Here is an 18687-nt window from a genome sequence, read left to right as displayed (position 1 = left end):
TTTTATGGAATTGAGTTTAAAACTGTAACTAAAGGAAACCATATGTAAAGAATTAAAGGATTAAAAAGAAAGAATTAAAGGAAAGTCTGAGAATGATAGCTCACCAAATAAAAGATGTCACTAATTTTTTTTTTTTTAGGGCCACACCCGCAGCACATGGAGGTTCCTATGCTAGGGGTCTAATCTGAGCTACATCTGCCAGCCTATGCCACAGCCACAGCAGCACCAGATCCGAGCCACAACTGTGACCTACACCACAGCTCACGGCAATGCCAGATCCTTAACCCACTGAGCAAAGCCAGGGATCGAACCCACAACCTCATGGTTCCTACTTGGATTCGTTTCTGCTGTGCCACGATGGGAACTCTCTAGTTTTTTTTTTTTAAGGAATAGAGATCAAAGCTGTAATAACTGAAATTAAAAATTCACTAGAGAGGCTCACTAGCAGAGTAGGTATGGGAAAGAATCGGTGTACTTGAAGATGGATCATTTGACCTTCTCCAGTCTGAGAAACAGGAACTAAAAGCAAAGAAGAAAAATTAAGAGCCTCCAAGACCTGTGGGACACCACCAGTCATACCAAAATATTCACAATGGGAGTCCCAGGAGGAGTGAGAAAAGTGGCAGAAGAAATATTGGAAAAAGTATTGTCTAACCTATAAGCACATGACAAAATGCCCAACACCATTAGTTGTTAGGAAATGCAAATCATAACCGCAGTGAGAAGGCTGCTCCAAACCCACTAGCACAGCTAGAATGAAAACAACAGTAACAAGTGCTGGTGAGGATATGGAGGAAAAGGGAACCTATCTCATACATTGCTTATAGGATTATAAAACAGTGCTGGCTCTTTGGAAACAGTCTGGCAGTTCTCAAAATATTAAACATGGAATTAACTATAGGCTCAGCAATTTGACTGCTAGGTATAAATCTAGGGAGAAATTAAAACATTTTCTCAAGTTACCACAAAAACTTGTCCACAAATGTCTACACCATTAATAGTCATGGTGGAAATACTCCAAATGACCATCGGTTGATAAACAAGTAAATTAAAATGGTATATTCATGCAATGGAATATTACTCACCAATAAAAAGGAAATGAAATACCAATATGTGTTAAAGCATGGATACACCTTGAAAATAGGCTAAGTGAAGAAGCCAAGCGAATTCCCGTTGTGGCTCAGTGGGTTAAGAACCCGTCTAGATTCATGAGGATGTGGGTTCGATTCCTGGCCTTGGCTCAGTGGGTTAAGGATCCAGTGTTGTGGGCTGGATGTAGGTCGCAGACATGGCTCAGGTCCTGCATTGCTGTGGATGTGTTGTAGGCCAGCAGCTGCAGCTCTGATTCCACCCCTAGCCTGGGAACCTCCCTATGTTGAGGGTGCAGCCGTGAAAAGCAAAAACAACCAGAAAACACTGTTCTGAGCTGGGTACTGTGACCCTGGGGTTCAGGGTTGGTGGAAGGAAAACTTGAGGGCAGGGGGACCAGGCAGTTGTGGTCTTAGATGCCGGTAGACAAAGAGCCACACTTTGCTGGTGGCAAAGGGAATAGAAAGAAGATGGGGGGGTGGCATGTACCCCGTCTTTCCCCCCATCCCCAGTTCAACAGCAGCCACAGAGCTGAGGTGTTAAGATTGGGGGCGGAGGGGATTGAATGAGCAGCATCTGGGCGTGGACTGAGTTCAGTGTGGCATCTGGGTCAGTCTGGGCTCCCTTCAGTCATGGAAACCATGAGAGCCTCACCGCAACCAGATGCCTGATGCCGCCATTTATTTTCCTCCATCGATCGTTAACATGCTGTTCATCTCGGGAACCTCTTCTGCCGGTCCCTTAGGCAGCCCAGCAAATCATTGAGCTTCAGGAAGCTTCTCAGTTCAATGCAGGCTTGCAGCCCACCAACCTGGGGAGGAACAACAGCCTTCACAACATGAAGACGGTGGTGAAGACCTGGCGGAACAGGCTGCCCATCGTGTCGGATGACTTGTCCCACTGGAGCAGCGTCTTCATGTGGCGGCAGCATCATTGCCAGGGTAAACCTGCCTGGTCCAGCATGCATTCATCATGTAATTTTCCAGACACCCCACTGTTCTGGTTTCATGTCTTGGTTGTGTGTTTTTTTTTTTTTCTTTTACCAGATTTTCCATTTTTTGGCAGGTATGGTAGTTGGTGGTTGGTATGATGAGGGTAAAGATGAAGGTGGTAAAAGATGGGAAGCGTTTCCCGCTCCCTGTTCCCTTGTTCCAGCTGAACAGACTTGCTGCTGGACGCTGCCTGCTGCACCAGGGGCGCAGGCCCCTGGGATCAGAGCTCTGGGTTGTAGCTCCTTTGTTTTGAAGCCCCTGAGGAAGAGCTGCTTTCAGGTGGCAACGGATAGCCTTTCCCAGTTTCCCTGGTCACCTCTGCTCATCCCTCAACCTGCCCAGCATGTTTGTGCAGAGCAGCCTTCATGGTTTAGTTAACCAAGCTGGTGACACTCAGCTTCTTAGATCTTGCTCTTGATACAGAATACGAGGAGAAATAGTGAGGGCGTATCACAGAGGTGCCCATTTTCATAAGCCATATGTGTTTGGTTTTTATTTTCTCTTGCCGCCTCATTGTGGAACACTTTGAAAATGTTCAGCAGACACTGATAACATACCTCCTTGCTCCCTAGCTATTGCAACTGCACATGAAAACAGTTCTCAGCATGATCCAAGTTCGAATAATGCTATGCTTGGGGTTCACACATCGGTGTCAGCAATCATCCAGTACAGGAAAATTGCCCGAAAACAGGGACTGGTCAATGTAGCTCTGGATATATTAAGTCATATTCACACGATCCCCATGGTGCCCATCGTGGACTGCTTCCAGAAGATTCGACAGCAAGTCAAGTGCTACCTCCAGCTGGTGGGTGTCATGGGGAAGAATGAGTGTATGCAGGTAGGGGGAGCAGAGCCAGGGCCTGTCCAGGCTCAGGAGGTCTGGGGGAGGGAGGGCCCTCCAGAAACACCTGGCTCAGACAACAGGGTGGTGGGGGTGCTGGCACTTCACAAACACAGCCTTGGTCTTGGGAGATAGTCCTGCCAGAACAAGAAAGGGGTGGGAAGCCTCTTGAGTATTTGCATGACATTTGATGGTCACTCTTTTGCTAGTATATACTTGGTTAATGTAGTTAAAGGAAGGAAATTAAAAATTGGAAAACCCTGAGGGTGTGGGGTTAGGTTCTGGCTGTGCTCAGAGGAATGCTAATGAAAACAGTGAACCTGAGGAGATACGTAAAGCTTTGGAGAAAAATACTACGATTTTAAGTGCAGAACTGAATGTGGCATTTCATGGTTCAATTTGAATACTGCTTCACATTAAGCAAACTTTCATGGTAGGAAAATTGGTTGTCAGTTTAAAGTATATTTGTCAGAGTTCCCTCATGACTCAGTGGCTTAAGACTCTGGTATTGTCACTGCTATGGCTCTGGTTACTCTGTGATGAGGGTTCATATCTGGCTCAGGAACTTCCACCTTCCCTGGGCACAGCCAAAATGAAAGGACCTTTAGGACTGACTTGTCTAGGTCAATGTTTTAATGAAGTTTGTATTAAGAATTTTTTTTCTGTTTTTATAAACAGGGCCTTGAAGTTATTGAATCTACAAACTTAAAATACTTCACAAAAGAGATGACAGCCGAATTTTATGCACTGAAGGGAATGTTCTTGGCTCAAATCAACAAGTATGTATGTTACAGAGGTGGAGGGTACGAGAAGACTCATCCGAGTATTGAAGGGGTTCGTTGTAACTTGAAGCCCGTGTGAAGGTCAAGCTAAAACTGATAGGACTTGGTGGCAGTTGTCAGGGATGTATTTCAGACCTTGTACGTCTAGGAGGATAGGAACTTGGACCTCAGTTACAAGCCGCTTCATGTGTGTCGTACCTGAAAAGCTTTTTAAACTGAGCTGCTTGAACACAGACCTGCTGATAACATGGATTCATTGCCCTGTCCTTAGCTTGACGTTTAAAACAGAGTTGACTGCTTTTATAGAGATGATTCTTGTTTTAGAGCAGGGGTCAGTCAACTGGAAAACAGTGTAGCGGGTCCTCAAAAAACTAAATAAAAAACTATTTGGGGTTCCTGTCTTGACGCAGCAGAAATGAATCCGACTAGGAACCATGAGGTTGTGTGTTTGATCCCTGGCCTCACTCAGTGTGTTAGGGATCCGGCGTTGCCATGAGCTGTGGTGTAGGTCACAGATACAGCTTAGATCTAGCGTTGCTGTGGCTCTGGCGTAGGCCAGCAGCTATAGCTCAGATTGGACCCCTAGCCTGGAAACCTCCATTGCTGTGGGTGCAGCCCTAAAAAAACAAGACAAGAAAAAAAAAAAAAAAACTAAATAAAGAATTATCATATGACTCAGTAGTTCTGCTCCTAAGTATTTACCCCAAAGAAGTGAAAACAGGGGGAGTTCCCATTATGGCTCAGTGGTAACAAACCCAGCTAGTATCCATGAGGATGCGGGTTCCATCCCTGGCCTCACTCAGTGGGTTAAGGATCTGGTGTTGGGGTACGCTGTGGTGTAGGTCGCAGATGCGGCTCAGATACTGCTATTGCTGTGGCTGTGGCGTAGGCCGGCGGCTGCCATTCCAATTAGACCCCTAGTCTAGGAACCTCCATGTATCATGGGCATGGCCCTAAAAAGCAAAAAAAAAAAAAAAAAAAAAAAAAGAAGCAGCAGAAAACAGGAACTCAGGCAGGTAGTTATTCATGACTATTCACAGCAGCACTGTTATATTAGTCAGAATAGCACAACAGCATGAATGAATTAGTACAGAAAATGTGGTGTATAACACAATGGGATATTACTCAGAGTAAAAGGGAAGGAAGTGTTGACCTGTAGACCAGAGGGAAGAACTTCAGAAATACTGTGCCAAGTAAAAGAATCTGGACACAAAGAAATCACATAATGTGTGATTCCATCATTAGGAAAGGTGCAGAGTGGGTAAATCCACAGAGACAGAAAGCAGGCTGGTGGTCACCAGGGGCTGGAGGTTTTGGGGATGGAGAGAGACTGGTTAAGGGTTAGGGCTTTTCTTGGGGTGAGAAAGATATTTTGGGCCTAAAATGAGGTGTTGCAAAAGAATTTCCTTTTTCTCATTTTGCCTTTTCTAGGGCCGCTTCCTGCGGCAAATGGAGGTTCCCAGGCTAGGGATTTAACCGGAGCTGCAGATGCCAGCCTATGCCAGAGCCACAGCAACACAGGATCCAAGCTGCCTCTGCGACCTACACCACAGCTCCTGGCAATGCCGGATCCTTAACCCACTGAGTGAGGCCAGGGATTGAACCCACAACCTCATGGTTCCCAGTCAGATTTGTTAACCACTGTGCCATGATAGCAACTCCAAATTGCACAATATTTGCTTTGTTTGTTTTTTGTTTTTTTAATTATTTTTATAATTATTAATTAATTTATTTATTTATTTTTTACTCAAAAGAATTTATCGCATCTGTAGTTGTATAATGATCTTAACAATCTGATTTCACAGGATTTCCATCCCACAGCCCAGGCACATCCCCCCACCCCCAAACTGTCTCCACCGGAGACCATAAGTTTTTCAATGTCTGTGAGTCAGCATCTGTTCTGCAAAGAAGTTCTGTCTGTCCTTTTTTTTCAGATTCCACATGTCAGTGAAAGCATTTGATGTTGGTGTCTCATTGTATGTCTGACTTCACTTAGCATGATAGCTTCTAGGTCCATCCATGTTGCAAAAAATGCTGGTATTTTGTTCTTTTTAATGGCTGAGTAATATTCCATTGTGTATATGTACCACTTCTTCTGGATCCACTCCTCTGTCAGTGGACATTTAGGTTGTTTCCATGTCTTGGCTATTGTAAATAGTGCTGCAATGAACCTTGGAGTACATGTGTCTTTGTGACTCATAGTTTTCTGTGGATAGATGCCCAGGAGTGGAATTGCTAGATCAAATGGTATTTGTATTTCTAGCTTTCTGATGAATCTCCATACTGCTTTCCACAGTGGTTGCACCTATTGACAATCCCACCAACAGTGTACTAGTGTTCCTTTTTCTCCACACCCTCTCCAGCACTTCTTGTTTGTAGACATTTCGATGATGGCCATTCTGGCTGGTGTAAGGTGGTACCTCATAGAGGTTTTGATTGGCATCTCTCTAATGATGAGTGACGCTGAACATCTTTTCATGTGTTACTTGGCCATCTGTATGTCTTCTTTGGAGAATTGTCTGTTTAGATCTTCTGCCCATTTTTGGATGGGCTTGTTTGTTTTTTGGGTATGGAAGTGCAGACGTTGCTTATAAATTTTGGAGATGAATCCCTTGTCAGTGGATTCAGTTGCAAAGATGTTCTCCCATTCTGTGGGTTGTCTTTTTGTGTTGTTTAGGGTTTCCTTTGCTGTGCAGAAACTTTGAAGTTTGATTAGGTCCCATTTGTTTATTTTTCTTTCTATTGTCAAAACTCTGATAGGTAGATCTGAGAAGATGTTGCTGTCATTTATGTCAGAGAGTGTTTGGCCTATGTTTTCCTCTAAGAGTTTGATAGTGTCTGGTCTTATATCTAGGTCTTCAATCCATATGGAGTTTATTTTTGTGTGTGGTGTTAGGGAGTGTTCTAATTTCATTCTTTTGCATGTGGCTGTCCAGTTTTCCCAGCACCACTTACTGAACAAGCTGTCCTTTCTCCATTGTATATTCTTGCCTCCTTTGTCAGAAATGAGTTGGCTGTAGGTGTGTGGGTTGAATTCTGGGCTTTTTGATCCTGTGCCACTGATCTAATTTGTCTTTGCGCCAATACAATGCAGTTTTGATGACTGTAGCTTTGTAGTATAGTCTGAAGTTGGGGAGCCTGATTCCTCCAGCTCCATTTTTCTTTTTCAGGATGTCTTTGGCTATTCTGGGTCTCTTGTGCTTCCAAACAAACTTTAAAATATTTTGTTTGAGTTCTGTGAAAATTGTCCTTGGTAATTTGATAGGGATTGCATTGAATCTGTAGATTGCCTTAAGTAGTATAGTCATTTTGATAATATGAACTCTTCCAACCCACGAGCATGGTATATCTTTCCATCTCTTTGTGTCGTCTTTGATTTCTTTCATCAATGGCTTGTACTTTTCAGAGTATAGGTCTTTTGTCTCTTTAGGTAGGTTTCCTCCTAGGTATTTTATTCTTTTGGATGCGATGGTAAACGGGATTGCTTCCCTAATTTCCTTTCCTGCTTTTTCATTGTTAGTATATAGAAACGCTGTCAATTTCTGTGTATTGATTTTGTATCCTGTGACTGCCAAAATCGTGGATGAGCTCTAACAGTTTTCTGGTAGAGTCTTTAAGATTCTCTAGGTATAGTATCATGGCATCTGCAAATAGTGATGGTTTGACTTCTTCCTTTCCAATTTGGATTCCTTTTATTTCTTTTACTTCTCTGATTGACGTGGCTAGGACTTCCAGAACTATGTTGAAGAGGAGTGGTGAGAGTGGACATCCTTGTTTTGTTCCTGATCTCAGTGGGAATTCTTTCAGCTTTTCACCACTGACAATGATGCTCACTGTGGGTTTGTCATATGTGGCCTTTATCATGTTGAGGTAGGTTCCCATTATGCCCACTTTCTGAAGGGTTTTTATCAGAAATGGGTGTTGGATTTTGTCAAAGGCTTTTTCTGCATCTATTGAGAGGATCATATGGTTTTTATTCTTCAGTTTGTTAATGTGGTGTATCACACTGATGGATTTGTGGCTATTGAAGAACCCTTGCATCCCTGGGATAAATCCCACTGATCATGGTGTACAATCCTTTTAATGTATTATTGGATGTGGTTTGCTAGTGTTTTGTTGAGGATTTTTGCATCGATGTTCATCAGTGAAATTGGCCTGTAGTTTTCTTTTATTGTGGAATCTTTGTCTGGTTTTGGTGTCAGGGTGATGTTGGCCTCATAGAATGAGTTTGGGAGTACCCCTTCCTCTGCAATTTTTTGAAATAGTTCAGAAGGAGAGGTGTTAGCTCTTCTCTAAATGTTTGATAGAATTCACCTGTGAAGCCCTCTGGTCCTGGACTTTTGTTTGTTGGAAGTTATTTAATCACAGTTTCAATTTCAGTTCTTGTGATGGGTCCATTCATCTTTTCTATTTCCTCTTGGTTGAGTCTTGGAAGATTGTACTTTTCTAAGAATTTGTCCATTTCTTCTAGGTTTTCCATTTTATTGGTATATAATTGCATATAGTAGTCTCTTATGATCCTTTGTATTTCTGTGATGTCCATTGTTACTTCTCCTTTTTCATTTCCAATTTTATTGATTTGAGTCCTCTCCCTTTTTTTGCTTGATAAGTCTGGCTAGGGCTTTATCAATTTTGTTGATCTTTTCAAAAAACCAGCTTTTCGTTTCATTGATCTTTTCTATGGTTTTCTTTGTTTCTGTTTCATTGATTTCTCCTCTTATCTTTATGATTTCTTTCCTTCTACTAACTTTAGGTCTTGTCTGTTCTTCTCACTTCAGCTGCTTTAAATGTAAAGTTAGCTTGTTTCTTTGCACTTTTTCTTGTTTCCTGAGGTGGGCTTGTATTGCTATAAACTTTCCTCTTAGAACAGCTTTGGCTGCATCCCATAGGTTTTGGAGTGTCGTATCTTTGTTGTCATTTGCTGCTAGGTTTTTTTTTTACTTTAATCTTTGATTTCTTCAGTGATCCATTGGTTGTTTAGTAGCATGTTGTTGAGTCTCCACGTGTTTGTGTTTTTTGCAGTTTTTTTCTTGTTGTTGATTTCCAGTTGTATAGCGTTGTGGTCGGGAAAGATTTTTGATATGATTTCAGTTTTCTTAAAATTACTGAGGTTGGATTTGTAGCCCAGGATATGATCAATCTTAGAGAATGTTCCATGTGCACTTGAGAAGAATGTGTATTCTGTTGCTTTTGGATGGAATGTCCTATAAATATCTATTAAGTCCATCTGGTTTAATGCATCATTCAGGGCCTGTGTTTTCTTCTTGATTTTCTGTCTGGATGATCTGTCCATTGTTGTAAGTGGAGTGTTAAAGTCCCCCATTCTGATTGTGTTATTGTCAGTTTCTCCTTTTAAGGTTGTTAGCAGTTGCCTTATATATTGTGGTGAACCTGAGTTGGGTGCATAGATATTTATAATTGTTATAGCATCTTCTTGGATTGATCCTTTGATCATTATGTAATGTCCTTCTTTGTCCCTTAAAATATTCTTCATTTTAAGGTCTATTTTGTCTGATATGAGTATTGCTACTCCAGCGTTCTTTTGATCCCCGTTTGCATGAAATATTTTCTTCCATCCTCTCCCTTTCAATTTGTATGTGTCCCTAGAAGTGAAGTGGGTCTCTTGAAGACAGCATATAAATGGGTCTTGTTTTTTTTTGTTTTTTGGGTTTTTTTTTTTTTGTCTTTTTTCTATTTCTTTGGGCCACCACTGCGCCATGACGGGAACTCCGGGTCTTGTTTTTGTATCCATTCAGCCAGTCTATGTCTTTTGACTGGGGTGTTTATTCCATTCACATTCAAGGTAATTATTGATATATATGTTCTTATTGCCATTTTATTAATTACTTTGGATTTGTTTTTGCAGCTCTTTTTTCTTCCCTTCTTCTCTTGTTCATTTCTGCCTATAGAAGTTTTTTTAGTGTTTGTTGTAAGGCTGGTTTAGTGGTGCTGAATTCTCTCAGCTTTTGCTTGTCTGTGAAGGTTTTGATGTCTCCTTCAAATCTGAACGAGGGCCTTGCTGGGTAGAGTATTCTTGGTTGGAGGTTTTTTCCTTTCATCATGTTAAGTATATCATGCCACTCCCTTCTGGCCTGCAGAGTTTGTGTTGAAAAATCTGCCTATAGCCTTATTGGGGTTCCCTTGTATGTTATTTGTTTCTTTTCCCTAGCTGCTTTCAAGATTTTCTCTTTGTCTTTATTTTTGGTCAGTTTGATTAGTATGTGTCTTGGGCTGTTCCTCTTTGGGTTTATTTTACATGGTACTCGTTGTGCTTCCTGGATTTGAGTGAGTGGTTCCTTTCCCATGTTAGGGAAGTTTTCGGCTATTATCTATTGGAATATTTTTTCTGTCCCCTTCTCTCTCTCTTCTCCTTCTGGCACCCCTATAATACGGATGTTGGTGTGTTTCACGTTGTCCCAGAGTTCTCTGAGACTCTCTTCATTTGTTTTCAATCTTTTTTCTCTTTTCTGTTCTGCATCCTTAATTTCCACTAATCTGTTTTCCACCTCACTTATTCGTTCTTCTGCCTCCTGTATTCTGCTGTTAGCTGCTTCTAGTGAATTTTTTATTTCAGTTATTCTATTTTGCATCTCTTCTTGCTTAAGTTTTAGATCTTGTATCTCTTTGCTCAGTGTGTCCTGTAAGTTATCCATCTTTGCCTCCAGTTTATTTCCAATGTCTTGCATCATCTTAGCATCAACAGTCTAAAGTCTTTTTCCTGGAGGCTGAGAATCTCCTCATGGCTTAGCTGTTTTTCTGGGTTTTTTTCTTTCTCCCTCATCTGAGTTATAGTCCTCTGTCTTTTCATTTTTATAGGTTTGGTGTGGTGACCTTCTTACAGAGAATAGAGTTGTAGCCTCTCTTACTTCTGATGTCTGCCCCCCTTTGGCTGAAGTTAGTATGGGGGCTTGCTGTAAGCTTCCTGATGGGAGGGGCTGATGCCTGTTCCCTGGTAGGAGGTGCCCATTCTAATCCCTCTGGTGGGTGGGGCTTAGTCTCTGGATGGGATTAGAGGCAGCTGGGAGCCTGAGGGGTCTTAAGTAGCCTGTTTACTGAGGGGTGGGGCTGTGAGCCCACCTGGGTTGCCCTGGGGCTTCTCAGCAGATCGCTGATGGGTGGGGCCAGATTTCCCAAAGTGGCCACCTCCAGAGAAAGGCACTGCTGCTGAATATTCCTGAGAGCTTTGCTTTCAATGTCCTTCACTCACAACAAGCCACGTTCACCCCTGTTTTCCCAGGATGTCCTCCAAGAACTGTATTCAGGTTTGACCCAGATTCCCTTGGAGACTTTGCTTTGCCCTGGGACTCAGTGCACGTGAAAGTCTGTGCCTTTTAAGAATGGGGTCTCTGTTTCCCCCAGTCCCATGGAGCTCCTGTGCACAAGCCTCACTGGCCTTCAATGCCAGATGCTCTGGGGCTCTTTCTCCCTGTGCCAGATCCCCACATGTGAGAGTTTTATGTGTGGCTCAGAACTCTCACTCCTGTAGGTGAGTCCCTGTGAACCAGTTAGTTTCCAGTCTGTGGAGCTTCCCACCCAGGAGGTATGTGGTTGTTTATAACACAAAATCACCCCTCCTACCTCTTGATGTGGCCTCCTCTTTTTCTTCTGGAGTAGAGTATTTTTTTTTAGGTTTCCAGTCCATTTTGGTGAAGAGTGCTCAGTCTTTAGTTGTGAATTTTGTTATTTTTAGGAGAGAAGTTGAGCTCCAGTCCTTCTATTCCACCATCTTAATCCTCTCCCTGCACAATATTTTGAATGTACTAGATGCCTTGGGATTATTCACTTTAAAATGCTTAGGAGTTCCCATTGTGGCACAGTGAAAACAGACCTGACTAATATCCATGAAGATGTGAGTTCAATCCTTGGCTTTTCTCAGTGGTCCTGAGATTTGGCATTGCTGAGAGCTGTGGTGTAGGCTGCAGATGTGGCTCAGATCCCACATTGCTGTGGCTGTGGTGTAGGCTGGCAGCTGCAGTTCCGATTGGACCCCTAGTTCTTCCATTTGCCCTAGGGGAAGAAAAAAAAAGTTTACAATGCTTAGTTACATGTTACGGGATGTTCGCCCAAAATGGTTTGGTTTGGTTTTGTGTCCTCGCAGGTCTGAGGAAGCAAACAAAGCCTTTTCTGCAGCTGTGCAGATGCATGATATGCTGGTGAAAGCTTGGGCCATTTGGGGCGACTACCTGGAGAACATCTTTGTGAAGGAGTGGCAGCTGCATCTTGGGGTGTCTGCCATTACCTGTTACCTGCATGCATGCTGGCATCAGAATGAGAGCAAATCAAGAAAATACTTGGCCAAGGTGAGACTGAAGGCATCGACTTTGACAAGAGATCATGGAAAGGCCTTGAGCTTGGACAAACATCCAGTTGCTTGCTGATTTGTGCTGGGCGTAGGCCTTCGCCTCCTGCCTCACGTCTCAGTTCCTTCCCTCGTCAAAGCAGTGTACTTCCACTTTATAGCTTAAAAATTGAGGACTGTACATATTTGGGGGTCAAAGGACTTTAAAAGCAGCAAAACTGAGCCTGGAGTCTAGGTCTGAGTCCAGTGTTCTCTGTGGTTCCCACAGAGATTCCTGCAAACCAATGAGGGGTCTGCAGGATACGTACCTGCTCAAGACCTGTTAGATTCCAGTCTCTCACCTACAGGGACCGTGCACAGTCCCAGAGCCTGTCAACTCTCAGTCATGGGTCCCTGAATCCCAAGGTTTCTGCACACACTGCAGGATGAGGCCACAGTCACTGGCATTCTCATCCTGGTGCCCCAGTGTTGAGCAGGCACAGGCCGGGTGGACATGTGCCCAGTGGGTCAGAGCTGGAGCCCGGGGGGCATCCTCCTAGGTGTGGACCCCCTCGTCCCTCGTGGAAACATGTAAATGCAAGCCAGAATCGATGATTGCAGGAAACAGAAATACATTGTTCTGCTGTTCTGTTTTGTCCATTAAAGTGTAGGATGCTTAGAATTCCTTGATGTAACATCAAAATTTAGATTGAACCTCAGCACCTGGTAGTTAAAGCTGACAAACCAACTGTGGTGACACAGAAGGACTACATCAGTACTTGACTCCAGGTTTGTGGACTTGGAGAGGGGATTGTTGCGGACGTGTGTGGATGCCGGGCTGCCAGCGTGTGGCTGCATTATCCTAGGGCAGAGTTCACCAGAGAGTCTAGCCAAAGTCGGGATGTTCACTGAGGACGTATGTGTGATGACGTAGCAGGCTGCAGGCCCTGGGGTCGCACTGGCCACCTCCAGCAGGCCAGTTGCATCAGTTAAAGCTAAATCTCCATTTAAGATGAAAACTACATTGAAGTTGGCGATATTGTTGAGCCTCTCATGTAGATATTTTCCTACAACGCTGGTGAAGCTACTCTGTGGTATCCAGTATTGGGGAAAAGTCACTTAAATAGAGACTCAGAATTTTCATTCAACTCTAGGATTTTCCCATTTATTTTAGGTGCTCTGGTTTTGAGTTTTGATGATGACAAAAATACCTTGGCTGATGCTGTGGACAAGTACTATATCAGGGTACCGCCCATCCAGTGGCTGGCCTGGATCCCACAGCTGCTCACCTGTCTGGTTGGCTCTGAGGGAAAGCTGCTTTTGAACCTCATTAGCCAGGTAGGAAGACGTCTTGTCTTTGGTCACAAAAACTCTTCATTTCACATCTTTTTCTCCAAAGGAAAATACTCCTGCTCGAAGTTCTGGAACTAGATGGGAAGATACATGCAATTAGCTGTCACCTGATACAAAGCACAATTAAACGTGGGTGAAGATTGAGTCAGGGTTGGAGTAAAATAATCTGCTAGAGCATGACAGTATTAAAATGGTACTCTCTTTCCTTGCACGTGTTGCCACATAAGATACAAATAGAATAAACACTCTCTTAGAATGTAAGCTCGCTAGTGAACCTGCAGTTACAGTGAAGGTGTATCTGATGGATCCTTCCTGGCTGATTTCCCATCCTGTGCTTGGAACTCTTCAGAGCTTCCCTTCAGAATAAAACTCACCCATAATTGTGGTGCCTGTTGCCCTTTGTAGGCTTGTTCAGCTGCTGCTGTTGGAGGCTGAAAGTTGCATGCACTTGGGGCGGGCCTGGGGAGTTGGGCAGACCGGGGCCTCAGGGTCCTGTTGAGGTTTCCAGGACAATTACTTTAGGATGGCTCCAGATGGGCCTCTCCCTGTGCAAAGACTGGGATGTAGAGGAAGGGCCTGAACAGTAGGAATTTGGACATTGGGACTGCATACCTTTCACTGTGCTGCTCTTTATAAACTCACAGTCCTAGAACATCTCACACACGAGTTGCAGCATCACCAAGTATCTGGGAAAACGCCGCTTGCCCATCATCTGTCTGTGTTGCTGTGCCCAGGGTGGTCGTACTCTCTCCTCGAGAGTTCACAGCTGTGTTGCTAAGCACTGGCATCTCACTTGGAGTTTGATCTGTCAAGTTGCAGGTTCTGTCTGTTTGGTTCTGTCTTTCATGGAACCAATATCTCCTAGCGTGTGTTAGCCGCCACCCAGCAGCTGAGCCAGGGAACACCTGTTCAGCCCTTCGGAAGGAGTCCTGTACCCAATTTGATAAAACTGATGTTTCGTTCCTTAAAGAGAAAATTTTCAGCCTCCTCCCTCCTGCAGTCGTGCAGAATGAAGTTACTTGTTCATGAGCCGAGTTGTGAGTTAAGTTAGAATCAGCTTACAGTTCTGGTGATGAACACTGGTGGCATTTTGTGCTTTCCTGTCCTTTGCATGAGTGAGATGCAGGGACTTGAGCGTTTTATCATCCTCAGATGAACGGAATCAAATGCAAGTCTGGTTTCTCTGTCATAAGTAGTCCTGGGGGAGAACTGCTGAAACACCATGTTGTCTTCCTTGGATCTTTTAAAGCCAAACTAGATGTTTGACTGGCTGTTTGATGCATGTGTATGAGGTCAGTGGTGCAGGCCAGGTGCCCACTCATGGTGACGGGAGCTATTTCAATACAAATTGTCTTCATCCCGAAGCACGTGGCAAGCTGTGCTCATTACTCCGTGTCTCTGAGCAGGTGGGATGCGTGTATCCCAAAGCCATTTACTTTCCCATCCGGACCCTGTACCTGACCCTAAAGATAGAGCAGCGGGAGCGCTACAAGAGTGGTCCCCACCACCGCAGTCACGTGCCAGCATGTGGGCCAGGCTTGTTTAGCCTCTGAGAGGACACTGGGGCTGGACGACAGAACCTCATCTCGCCGTGAGGTTTATGGTCCTTCCCCATCCATCCTCTGCACATGAGCCAGTGCAGCTTAAGTAGAAAAACCACCCAACGTTTTTAGGTGTAAATAATTAGAAACTTTAACTTGCCCTGTTAGTTAAAAGTGCATCCTGATAAACAGTGGAGGTATCAGTTAACTACGTTACAAAGAAAGGTATCTTCAGGTGGTGTGAGAATCAGAATAAAAATCAGTCTTACTAAATGTAAAAATGTACTGAAAATAGAAGTTTTCAATCTATATTGAATAGCCCTAGTTTATAAAGAAATGAATTACTTAATGGTTCCAGTTACCTGCTAGGCGTGGTGCCTTGTAAACAATTAAAACACCATTGGCTTCACCATTTTTTTCTTATTTTTTTGGCTGCCCCACAACATATAGAGCTCCCAGGCCAAGGGTCAGATCTGAGCTGCATTTGCAACCTGCACTGCAGCTGTGGCAACACCAGATCCTTAACCCCCTGTGCTTGGCTGGGGATCAAATCTATGTCTGAGTGCTGCCGAGATGCCACTTATCCTGTTGTGCTGCAGCGGGAACTCCCACTTCATCACTTTTTTTTTTCGTTTTTTGCATCACCACATTTTTAATAAGTAGACATGCATGCTGCGAGGGCAGAGTCTTCCTAGGAAGGCAACTCCCTCCACTGGCCGGTGGTGGCAGTGGCGCCAGCTCGTGTGCTGGGGGCATGAGGACATCACCCAGTGCATGTTAGCCCGGCCCCCTGGATCTGCCCAAGCAGATTCGTGTTTTGGTCATTTGAAAGTTACTTTTTTTCATTCTAAGTGTGTGGAAGCTAGAAAAATGGCACCAGGGCTTCTACAACACATTGCTTCTACAGCAAGCAACTGCTTATCCGTGTGGGCTGGCTTTCGGGTGAAAACACATAGACGGACTTGGCAACTACTTTAGATCCTCTGAGCTGTAATACCAGGAAGGTATTATGAAATGTTTTGCAAAACATTTAAAAAAATGTTCCAACTTACACTGAAATTTAAAAAGAGAGTTCAGGGAGTTAAGAGTCTGACTACAGAGGTCACTATGGCAGTGCAGGTTCCATCCCTGCCCCGGTACAGTGGGTTTAAAGGGTCCAGCATTGCTGAAGCTCCGATTCAATCCCTGGCCCGGGAATGTCCATATACCATGGGTGCGGCCATAAAAAAAAAGTGCAGCAAACCTGCCTGGCCTCACTGGGACCCACCCGTCAGCATGCCACCACACTTGCTCTCTCTCAAGAAATGTACGCTTTTTGTGTTTTTACCAAACTGTTTGGGAGCCCAGTTGTACCTGTCTTGCTCTCCACAGTACCCTCTCCTTAGAGCCAGGGCGTCCCCACACAGCCCCTGGGGAGGCAGGCGTGAGGTGTAGCAGCTGGCAGGAACCAGCGTTCCTTTGGCCGGTGGGTCCTTAGAGCACCGACCTTCCTATCGGTCAGTTTGGTGCTGACATTGGCATTGTGTGTGTTGCTCTCAGAGTCTGGACAGCAGCAGCCAAGTTCAGTGGGTAACCAGTCCCATTCTGCATCAGATCCAGGGCCCATAAGAGCCACAGCCCCCATGTGGTGCTGCAGCCGAATCACGCACATGCAGCGGGAGCTACACCTGACCCTGGTGTCTTCCCTGAAAGGCATCGTTGACCAGATGGTCTGGTTCCAAGAGAACTGGCATGAGGAGGTATGTGGAGTGGACTTGGGGTGCTGCCTTCCTGCGGAGGGACTGTCCTTCTGGAACTCCTGTGGCCACTCTCTAGATCTGCCACCTGGGTGTTCAGGCACTTGTCGGACTGCCCGGTGGAGCAGCAGATGCTGTGCCCTCCCTGTGCAGCCTGAGGTGCTGGAGGCAGAAGATGTCAAGAGACTATGAAATTGAGAAAGCCATTTCTGGCCTCAAAATGCTTACTTTGTTCACCTGAGTCCTGCTGCTGACCAGACAGCATCACTGGGGGTGGGCCCAGGGTTAGCTCGTGGGCTGCTCGTCTCCGGGGGCCGGAGCGACCTTCCAGGAGCCTGGCTGCTCCTTAGTGGAGCTGCTGCTAAGCTCCGCAGCCTTCTTGCCCAGGTATTTGTCCCACCGGTCAGGGGCCCTCGAGAGGGCCACGTGTGTGTGTGTGTGTGTGTGCGCGCGCGCACAGTAGCACTGAGGCTGTCCGACAGTGAGGTTCCTCCTGGGTTAACCCACAAACGGACACGTGTATGACGCACAGAGTCGGGGGGCTTTGTTCATGTTCAGGGCGGTAGCTCCTTATTGTTAACACAGCTCGAGGCAGGAGGGTCCAGGCATCCCCCCCACCCCACCTGTTTTGCGGTCTGGGGCCATGCCAGGCAGGTGCTTTGGGCTGGGTTGGTGCTCAGACGGAAGCTCTGTGGTGTGAGTTGCTTGGGTCTCTTCCCCCAGGCTCTCAGGCAGCTCCAGCAGGGCCTGGCCAAGTGCTACTTGGTTGCATTTGAGAAAAGCGGGGCTGTGTCCGATGCCAAAATCACTCCCACACTCTCAACTTTGTCAAGAAGCTGGTGAGCACGTTTGGGGTGGGCTTGGAGAACATGTCCAATGTCTCGACCATGTTCTCCAGCACGGCCTCTGAGTCTCTTGCCTGGTGGGCACAGGCCACTGTGCAGGACCCTGTCTTCCAGAAGCTGAAGGGCCAGTTCACAACTGGTGAGTCCTGAAGCAGGGAGGCTTCCACTCAACACGTTGCACTGGTCTTTAACCTCTAAGCTAGCTGTGTTCCTTCATTTTCATGAGCCCCATCCTGGGTGAGCTGGTTATACTGTGTTTAAAGTACAGACCCAGGAGTTTCTGTCGTGGCGCAGTGAAAACACACCTGACTGGGAACCATGAGGTTGCGGGTCCTGATCCCTGGCCTCACTCAGTGGGCCTGACTCCAGGGACCTGTCCCCACTACCTCTGCCCCTGGGCTCACCCCCACAACTTTCTAGCCCAGGGCCTGGGCCTTTTCCCCACCCGTGTGGTTTTCCCTGTGCCACTGCACTGCTTGGATTCCCTGGACCTGCGTCCAGCATCCCAGCCCTGATGAAGGCGCCATTTCTGAGCATGTGTTCACAGAAAACAGTCCTTGCCTTTGTTTTTTTTTAAGTTCTACTTAATGAAATAAAACAGGAGTCCAGTTGATTTATTGATTTATTTATTATTATTACCATTTTTGCCATTTCCAGGGCCGCTCCCATGGCATATGGTGGTTCCCAGGCTAGGGGTCTAATCAGAGCTGTAGCCGCCAGCCTATACCAGAGCCACAGCAAAGCAGGATCTGTTGAGCCACATCAGGAACTCTGAAAAGCATCTTTTATTGTATTTTACAGAATGTCATCCAGAAAGGATTCAGTTTGGGGAAAATAATGTGTCCTCCCGGCAGAGGTTTGGGAAGCCCTCTCCTGCGGGGCTGCAGGTCCCCTGCCTCCTTCTTGTGACACTGACCCTCTTCATCCGTTCCCAACCCAGAGCCTTTCTCTCTGCAGTTCCTTCTGTCTGGAAGGCCTTTGGCACAGCGGACTCTCCCACATTTCCTAAGACTCACCTCAGCCATGCCCTTTTCAGCGAGGTTCCCTTTCCCCTCTAAGGAGGTTCTCCACCTGCCACACAGGTCTATAGGTCATTTACCATCATCTCTATCTTCATCTCTGTCCCTTCTCTCCTTTATTCACTACTGTAACCAGCACCCTTGGTTTGACACGCACCCCATAAACATTGCTTGACTGGACCTAGAGCTTTACATGGGCGGATAATCCAGA

At 45.4% G+C, this 18687-nt stretch overlaps 1 pseudogene; it reads left to right on the top strand.

Moving 5' to 3' along the window:
• LOC110259186 overlaps positions 1-17607 on the top strand; it is a 38420-nt pseudogene extending 20813 nt beyond the window's left edge.
• Positions 17608-18687: the final 1080 nt, after the last annotated feature.

The sequence above is a fragment of the Sus scrofa genome, unplaced genomic scaffold (genome assembly GCF_000003025.6).
Source record: "Sus scrofa isolate TJ Tabasco breed Duroc unplaced genomic scaffold, Sscrofa11.1 Contig981, whole genome shotgun sequence".
Taxonomy (NCBI): domain Eukaryota; kingdom Metazoa; phylum Chordata; class Mammalia; order Artiodactyla; family Suidae; genus Sus; species Sus scrofa.
The sequence above is the reverse complement of the archived record's forward strand: the minus strand, read 5'-3'. Positions and strand labels throughout refer to the sequence as shown.